The following is a 10,291-nucleotide window of genomic DNA, read 5'->3' on the forward strand; positions in this document are numbered from 1 at the left end:
AATAGGCTATATAGGACAATCAATTATATTAAAATTAGTAAAACTCATGAAAACCAAGTATTTGTGCTGCCTGGTACAGTGAAATACAGATGCTGTATAGAGAGGACTGAGTCAGGGGCCCTCTTTTCTTTTCACACTGCTCCAGCACACTGGCATTTTGGACTCCTCTGTAGTGGAGACACACCTCTCCCTCTGGCCTCCAGCATTGGCTTCCTTTTGCCTGAAAAGTCTTCTCTATAACTTCATGTCCTGTCCCCCAACTTTTTTATATCTGTGCTCATATGTTAATATCTCTGGCAGACTTTCCTTAAAGCTGCATTGAAATTTTTAAAAAGCTACCTTGCAACTATTGTACACTATATTTTTATCAAATGAAAAAAGATATAATTCACCCAGTCACTTATTAATTTTGTTAATTTTTTATTTCACACTGAATTGAATTGAATTTCTGTATGTAAACAGGGTTTTTAATTTTTCATTTATCCTTCTCTAGCCACCCTGTCAGTCAAACACTCCATAATTTTTAAAATAATATTATACCAGTTTTAGTATTTAAAATACCATTTTTCTAATGGTAATGATAAATGCAAATGACCTTGTGCTCTTCAAGCAACAAATCCGACAGCTAATATTGATGGGAAAAGTAGATGTTCCCTTTTCTCAAAATAGAAAAGGGAATCTAATGGTAGATCTTCTTACTGAAACTATTACAACAAGCCCATTAACAGTTTAATTATTCCCCAGGAACCCATTGTAATGCCTGGTTACAAAGCACAAGACAAGTTTATGAGTACTCTATTCCTTGGGGAATGATTGAGCTTATTATCTCTTTACGAATAAATAAAATTACAAAACTATCTCACTTGTTGAAGAAATATTTTAGAATATCAGGGGAAAGGTTCTCAAATCTCAAAAGGCCACAATGCAAGTGGATAAACAGAAACAATTGTCTCATTGCACTTTCATCTTAGCCATAAATATGAGTTTTGTAGCTGAAAAGAAAATAAAATCTTTAAGGTTCACTCTTTGAAATTCATGCACATTACAAACTGGATCATCTAAATTCTCAGAAGTCCCTCAAATACTTTTTACACTGTAGAGTAATATTTTATTTCCTTCTCAGAGAACTCATCTCAGCACATTACAAGGAAGTGAGTTAAAAATTATATACTATATTATAACAAGTATAATGCATAAATGAATGTACTAACAAGTGTTTTCCTTTTATTCTGGATATATAAATATTTACTTAAAATAAAATTCAGACACATAAGCTTACAAATATTAATTTTTTGTCTTTTTTAGACAGAGTTTCATTATGTAGTTGAGGCTGGCCTGGAACTTACTTTGTAGCCCAGGCTAGCCTCAAACTTGCAGCTGCCTCAGCCTCTTAATTTTCTTTATATTTCACTAGATCTTTGGAAATACATTTATCTATTTCTGCTAGACTTTTAGAATGCTAACTGGTATTGTTTGCAAAGAACCATGGGCACTTTCAATGAAAATGTGCAAATGATAAATTTCTGGAGTCAGATTTCTTATCAATATTACATTAATTTTGTTGCGTGTTCAATAGAAAACACATGGAAAATCTGATTCAATTATAATATCTCTTCAACTTATACACTTTCAGCAGTTTCACTAGTTTAACATGCTTTGGTTTTATTTGAAATAACCTTTCTTTGTATGTCAAAACCTATTTAGTGCTGATGTGATTCTGATTATCATACTCATGATTTTCTTTGGATGATGACTTTGCATATCACAAAAAATATTGTACAGAAGATTCAAGAAGAGTGAGCAATTTCATTGATTTAATACTTCATCATTGTGTTCCACTACCAGTGAAATAAAGGAGCTGAGAATTGGGTCCTGAGAAATTAGAACACATGCCAAAGTAAAAAGGGTTAATTAAAATTTAATCTAATGAATTATTATGAAATTCAATAATCACTAAGTCTTCTGTGGCAGAGAAGTGAATGTTTCCTTCAGTAAATGATGTAGAAGAATAAATTTGTAACCATCCCTCAGTAAGGATATTTTGTAATAATTGCCTCTTATACTGACATTAATATCCTTCCCCTGTTTCTCTGCTTATATGTATCTTATATGCTTTAGAACTTTTCATATCAAAGGCACCCTAGTTTTTTAATGTTTGGGAAGAACCAGGGTACCCTTGCATCATAGCTTGCTGTCTTGAGACAAAATTACACATATTCTTTATCAGATACTATACAGTAGCCTCAATTGAAAGGAAAAACTCTACAGTCATTCAGAATAAAAAGTGTTTTATTTTAACCTTACTAACAAACACAACAGATCAAGAAAGAATCTATACCTACAAAAAGAAAAACCCACAAATTGTAAAATGCCTCTTATCCTATGAGAAGTCACAGTATTGTCTGTCAGATATCACCACCTGAGATGTGGTTGAAGGTACATAACAAAAAAAAAACCATGAGGATATGTTCAGATTTCACAGTCTTCAAAACTAAATGAGCAGTGAGATATAGTGGCTCCTCAGTATCCTTAAAGGATTGACTCCAGCACAACTTGGGGATAGCAAAATTCACAGATGTTCGAGTTCCTTATGGAATAAAGCATAGTATTTCCATAAATCTGCACACTTTCCTCCCCAAAATTTTAGTTCATCTGTAGGTTATTTACAGTACCAGACAGTGTAAATACTATACAAATCACTGCTAAACTATCTTCCTTAGGGACAAATGAAAAGAGATTGAAAGGCTGCTATATGTTTAGAATAAATACATTTTTTAAACATTTTTATTCTGCATTTTTTTAAAACCATGGATCCAAAATCAATGGATACAGAAGGAAGATTGTGACAACAACAGTCCTTCCATTTAGCTATCAAATGTGACAATCAAGAACGGGGTACTCTGCGAACAAGATGTGAAAGTTAAGTTTCATTTCAGCAGCAACAAACTGTAAGGAAAAGGCAGAGATGAGTGAAGCAGGATGTTCAATATTTCAATGCTTCCTGGTTACAGAAAATGCCAGCAAAAAAGCAACAAAGTTATATACAGAAAGGAAAGCAAACAATAAGTACAAAAATCATTGACTAAGAAAATACTATGGAAACTACACCCAAATAGACATTTCTATCTGCATGATATTTTTGCAACAAAATGGTCCACATTAAGGAGTCTAATCACTCAGAGCATGTCCCCTCACTTAGACAAGGTTGTTTATGTGGCATACTGCATTTTTACATTTACAAAAAGATAAAATTTTTGTCCAGAGAATTTGAGGCTCAAGACTATAGGACTCTTCCCTGATTTGTGGACCTGAAGCTAACAGGCCAGAGAGAAAATATTTCATCAATGCAAAGTATGCATTGGGTATGGTAATATAATCATCTATTGTTGGCCCAGAAAGATTCTTTTAATCACTACACAATACCATAAGAAGACACAAGGGGAATAAAGAGGAATACAGATTGGACCAGTCAGGGTTTCACCATGAGACCTGACCTTTGCAATGTTTTATTGTAAAATGTAGTCTCATTACCGGTATAATCAATTACACTAAATTATCTTTATATAGTACTTTAAAAAGAATTTAACACATACTGATTTGTCTGTACTGTACCACATATGGTAAGCACATATGGACATATACATAAACAAGTAAAATTATTTGCAAATATTACAAAGTTTGTACATCTTTTCTTAACTTTATGTTTGCTCCAGCATAATATTGCTTTTTAAATTTTTATTATTTGTATTGTGCTACAATAAAATCATATTCCAAAGATATAGTTTATCAAGATCATATTCTTGTTGCCTTAAGGAGAAATCTCAGGTTTATTACTTTATCAAAAATTACAGTGGGCTGGGGATTTAGCTCAGCGGCAAAGCATCTGCCTGGCAAGCGCAAGGTCGTGAGTTTGGTTCCCGGTACCGGAGAAAAACCAAAAAAAAAAACCAAAAAAACAAAAACAAAAAAATTACAAAGAAATTTGGTGCTTCCTATAAAAACCAATACTCTACATTAAATTGAATAACTGGCGTCAACTTCATATCTTCCAGACCAATGAATGTGCCCAACAAAGAAAACACAAACTCCGTTACCCATTTCATCCTCCTGGGCTTCCTCTCAAGTCCAGAAAAGCAGCTCCTCTACTTTGGGCTATTCTCAGTATCCTACACGCTGACCCTCATGAGGAACACAGCCATCACCTGTGCAGTGCAGAGAGATCGTTGCCTTCACACACCCATGTATATATTTTTGCGGAATTTCTCTCTCCTGGAAATATGCAAAAACCAAAACTGTCCCTAATCTGTTGGCCAGCTTCTTATCCACAACCAAGTCCATCTCCTTTGTGAGCTGTTTCACTCAGTTCTACTTCTTCTCTTTTGGGTGTGATGAAGGCTTCTACCTTTGCATCATGACCTTTGGCAGATACCTCACCATCTGCCACCCTCTGCATTATCCACGCATCTTGACCAGACAGTTCTGCACTTGTCTAGTTATCTTAGGATGGTCCTGTGGGTTCATTATTTTCCTAACCCCAGTAGTTTTCGTCTCACAGCTACCCTATTGTGGCCCAAATATCATCAACCATTTTATGCGTGATCCTGTCCCAATAATGATGCTGTCCTGTTCTGAAGACACCACAACACAGTACATTTACTCTACTTTCAATGCTGTCTTCATGACTGGCACTTTTCTGTTTATCCTTTGTTCCTATGCACTGGTGATTTGGGCTGTGCTACCTTCAGCAGCAATCAAAAGCAAGGCTTTCTCCACTTGTGCTTCTCATCTGTCTGTGGTGTTTCTGTATTATGGCTCTATTATGGTGATGTATGTTAGCCCTGGATCAAGATACCCAATGGAAGTGCAAAAAATTGTGACCTTATTGTATTCCGTGATAACACCCCTCCTCAACCCTCTGTTTTATAGCTTAAGGAACAAGGAGATGAAGGCTGCCCTAAGGAAAGTCTTTCGGACTGAAATACAGTTCATGAAGCGTAAATGAGAAATTATGACCTGCTAAATTACATCATTACATACCTTAACAAGTGTAATTTTCTGGTACATTTCATAATTTGACTATGGAACTGTTACAAATTTCACTTTGTGCATGAAGAAGTAAATGGTGGGTCAGGGATATAGCTTAGTGGCACAAGTGTCTGTCAGGCAAGCATGAGGTCTTGAGTTCAACTCCCAGTACCGAAAAAAAAAAAAAAAAAGGAGAAGATGAAGCAAATGCCATCCTGGAGTGATAGAATATAGATAGAATAAAGCAGTAGTCCCTGCATTCTGATAGTGGGAACCAGAAAGATTGTAAATCCAAATCAATGTTGGAAAATTTAGCAATTTCATGAGACACTGTCTCAAAATATAAAATAAAAACTGGAGCTAGGGATATGGCTCAGCATAAAGGTTCTGGGTTCAATCATTAGTACTGGAAGAAAAGAATAAATAAAATAAAGTTGTTAATAAATTAATATATAATGCAGTTTTTGAAAGGTAGAATAGTCTTTGTATTTCAAGAATTGTGAGGATATTTACAGAGGTAAATTAGATCACGTACTTTTTGCTAAATCAACACTAAGTAGTCTAAAGGTGCTTGTGTGGTATGTGGTCTCTGCCACTGAAGAATAAGTATATTTACTAAAATGATTTTACAAACTAAAAAACATTACCTGGAAATTAAATGGTAAAAAAAGGAAAATAAATGCTAAATCAGTGAGCACCCAAAATAAGAAATGGGAGTTGAATGGCTGTTTTTTAATCTACAATAACAACAGAAGCTAAATGTAAAGAGCCAGGAATTAACCAGAAGTTTTCTCCCATTGCTATAAATCAGTATCAAGTGAAAGGACTGGGCCATGTTATATTTCAGTATTTATGCTGTAAGACATTTGAGAACTATTCTACCAGTCTCTAATGATCTTTTCTTCTTCCAAGTATGCAATCACAACAATTGTGTTTTTTTATTTTTTTTATTTTAAAGAAAATAAAAAAATAAAAAAGACAAATTCCAAAACAAGATGATAGGAAATTAACAGTGGCTGTTACACTGTGTATTGTTATCTTCAAAGTAGCTGCTCAGATTACCTGACATAGGCATGAAAAGTTGATCAAAAAATTAAGCATTAACTATCCCTTTCAATAAACTAATAGAAATTCATAGTACAATTATCTTAGCTATTTTATATAGATATATTCCCTGCCTTTCTCCTTTCGTCATCCCAGTTGTTCTTTCCTTTTGGGCAGTTTCTTTCCCTTTCACAATATCTCTTTTACCTTTTGGATTTTATTTACTCTTTCAGTCTCTTACACTAGGGAGACAATACCACAGTGATATATATACACCCATGTTTACAGCAGTACAATTTGTCATAGCTAAATCTTGTTTTGACAATACTTTTAATTTAAACCACTGTTCATCACTTCTTCCAATGATATCTCTGTAAAATGCAATGAAAGACAATAAGAAAATAAGGTGCATTTGCAGAGCTTCCTGAAGGAAGTCACCCATTTCACAGGGATAAGTACAACTAAAACTGGTTTCAATTTGAGAAACAACCAAAGATTTACAGTAGGATTTTGAGAAATGGATACCTGAGGGTCCCATAACCGAAGATAAAAGGTTTCTTGAGAGGATTTGTATTGTTTGCTTAGTAGTATTTCACAAAAGCAGCATGAATATAATGTGAATAAATGAAAATAATTCCATTAGCAAAAAGTTTAATTCACATTTCACCCAAAATATTTGCATTGTAATCCAAAAATGATTATATTTCCTTAATATTATAACTTCCCTCTAGGTATCTAAAACATGCATTCCACATTCACGTTTCTATCTTACTGTTTTTCTTTATTAGTATGTTTGTTGTGCATGACAGTGACATTTACTGTGCAGAGGTGGTGCATGCACACAACACATCTTAGTTCTTTATTTATCCAGCCCCCCCCTCCCTCCCGCATCACTCCATCTCTTGGTCTCCTCTTTTGCAAAAAGCTCTATCTCTGTGTTTCCTGTTATCTATCTTCTATTTTGTTCTTTAGTTTGCTTATAGTTTGGGCTTCTTGAATAAGAGAAACAATGCAATATTGAACCTTGTGTGTCTGTTACATTTCACCTAACCTCTACTAGTCTCAACATCCATTTTCCTATAAATTTATCATATTTACACCAGACTAGTATTGCACTGTGTATAAATAACACAGTTTTTCTTGAACTTTTTCTTTAGTTTATGTATGGTTGATTATCTCATATGAAAGTAATCATACAGTATTTAACATTTAAATTTTAATTAAATTTATTCATACAATTTAGGTATATGCAATGATCACATTCATCATAGAGAATTTGTACACAATTTATCTCATTTAAGAGTATGGTATCCAGGTCCATCCATTTAGCAATAAATGCCTCAAGTTTATCCTTCTTTATGGCAGAGTAATACTACATTATATTTTTAAAAATCTTTTTTGTCCACTCATTGGTTGATGGGCATTTGGGTTGTTTGTAACATTTAGCTGTTACAAACTCTGTCGCTATAAATATGGATGTGCATATATTGCTTTAGTATCATGTTTGTAAATCTTTTGGAAAATTACCAAGAAGGGGAATACCTGAATCAAATGGGACCTCTAGTGCTAGTTTGTGAGGAATCTCCACACTGATTTCCATAGTGGTTTCACCAATCTGCACTCCCACCAATACTGGAGAAAGGTTCCATTTTCCCCACAACTCTAGTAGCATTTGTTATTGGTTGATTGTTTGATAAAAGCTATTCTTTCTGGAGTGAAGTACAATCTAAGCATTGTTTAAATTTGCATCTCTTGAATGACCAATGATGTGCTACATTTTCTCATATGTTTATTTGTCATTTGTACTTCATCTGAGAAGTGCAAATTTATCTCACATGCCCATCTTTTGACTGAGTCTTTGAATTTAGGGGATCTGATTTTTTTCCATTTTTTATATTTTCTAGATATCAGTCCTTTGTCTGAAAAACAGTAGGTATAAACTTTTTCCTATTATGTAGGTTATCTTTTCACTCTGTTGGTGATTTCTTTTGCTGTGCAAAAGCTTTTTAATAAGATGAGGTCCTAGTTGTTGAGTCTTTGTTATGTTTCTTGTGTGATCTGGGTTTTGTTCATAATGTCTCTGCCTACACCTATGTCTTCAAGATTTCTACCTACTATCTCTTCCAGCAGATTTAGTGTTTCTGTATTAATATTTAGATATTTGGTCCATTTTGACTTTAGTTTAGCACATGATGATAGATGTTGCTCTAGTTTTAGAGTTTGGCATGTGGGAAGCCAGTTTTTCCATGACCATTTATTAAAGAGGCTATCTTTCTTCCAGTGAATGTGTTTGGCCCCTTTGTCAAAGATAAAGTGGCTCAGTGTGTTTGAAGTTGTTTCTACATCTTCTAATCTGTTCCATTGGTCCTCTGGCCTGATTTTTTTTCTAGTATCATGCTGATTTTACCACAGTAGCTCTACAGTACAATTTCAAGTCAGGAATTGTGATGCCCCATGCCTTGCATTTGTTACCCAGAATTTCCTTTTCTATTCTAAATCTCTGGTTCCAAGTGAATTTTTTTTTATTGTTTTCTATAATTTTGTGAGGTATGTTAATGTTGTTTTGAATGAGATTGCATTAAGTCTGTATAACAATTTTGGGAGTAAGACCACTGTCACTATGTTGATCCTTCCTCCCCATGAACAAAGTACATCTTCATTTTCTGATATCCTATTTGATCTCCTTTTTCAGAGTACTGTAGTTTTCATTGTAGACATGTTTTACTTCCTTTGTTAGATTAATTCCTAAGTGTTTCTTTTTTTATTTGATGTTATTATGAATGGCACCATTTCTCCAATTTCTCCCTCAGTGAGTTTGCTATTTGTGTACAGGAAGGTTATTGATTTTTGAATGTTGACTTTGTATCCAGCTACATGGCTGAACTTGGTGATTAAATCTGTAAGTCTTTTGGTGGAGTTTTTGGGGTCTCCTATGTAAAATATCATGTCATCTGCAAATAATGATAATTTAACTTCTTCCTTTATTATCCTTGTGGTTTTATTTCTCTCTGTTGTCTAATTACTCTCACTAATGTTTCCAGAACTATATTAGATAAGAAGAGTAATAGTAAATATCTTTGTGTCCTACATGATTTTACAGTGAAAGCTTTCAGTTCTTGACCATTTGGTTTGTTGGTTTGTCATAAATGGCTTTATCAGATTGAGATAACAACTACCTATTCCAATTTTCTCGTGGGTTTTTGTTTTGAAGGGGTGTTGGACTTTATCTAAACGTTTTGTCTAAGCTTTGTCTAAGCTTTCAGTTGTTGGCCATTTGGCTGCTGGTTTGTCTCTTTGACTGTTGGTTGGACTTTGTCTAAACATTTTGTCTAAGTTTTGTCTTAGCTTTCAGTTCTTGACCATTTGGCTGTTGGTTTGTCATAAATGGCTTTATCAGATTGAGATAACAACTATGTATTCCAATTTTCTGTTGGGTTCTTATTTTGAAGGGGTGTTGGACTTTGTCTAAATGTTTTCTACATCTTTTGAGATGATTAAGTGATTTTTGTCTTTGGCTCCATTGACATGCTGTTTAACATTGATTGATTGCATATGTCGAACCATCCCTGTATTCTTGGGATGAATCCCAATTGGTCATAGTGTATAATCTACTTGATAATTTGCTACATTCCATTTGCCAGTATCTTACTGAGAATTTTTCTGTCTATGTTCACTGGGGCTTCCTTATCTCTGCCTAGGACATTCTGTAGTTTTTTGTTTGTCCTTGGTGTGCAGGATGGTGCTCATGTACCTCTTCAGATGCTCTGTCATGTAATGTCTTTATTTCTAGATCAAATTTGAAAGATAGTTTTGCAGCATATACTCACCTGGAAATTGTTTTCTTTTAGGGATTAAAACACCTCACTTTAAGCTTTCCTGGCTTTTAAATAATCCTGCAATAATCTTGGTGGGTTTACCTTTATATGTGATTTGTTTTGCTTTTGGTTAGACATCTGGGTTTTTGACTGCAATATGTTTTGTGGAACCTTTTTTATCATGATTAATTTGTGTTGTATAAGCCTCATCAGTATATTGAAATCTTTTTGCATACTTGGAAAGATTTCTATTATGGTTTTTATAAATAATTTTTATTACACATATGCTGTCTTCTCATTCTCTCCAATTCCAATTCCCCTTAGAGTAGTATTCTTAGCTTCATCTAGTAGCTTTTGGATTAGTATTTCTTGTTATTTTATTGTTTGTGAGGCTTCTGTGAGTAATT

At 34.0% G+C, this 10,291-nt stretch overlaps 1 pseudogene; it reads left to right on the plus strand.

Annotated features, from left to right (window-relative positions):
• Positions 1–4,239: 4,239 nt before the first annotated feature.
• Positions 4,240–5,002, plus strand: LOC102024286 (annotated as a pseudogene).
• Positions 5,003–10,291: the final 5,289 nt, after the last annotated feature.

This window comes from Chinchilla lanigera, unplaced genomic scaffold (genome assembly GCF_000276665.1).
Source record: "Chinchilla lanigera isolate Chin_1 unplaced genomic scaffold, ChiLan1.0 scaffold00149, whole genome shotgun sequence".
Lineage (NCBI taxonomy): Eukaryota > Metazoa > Chordata > Mammalia > Rodentia > Chinchillidae > Chinchilla > Chinchilla lanigera.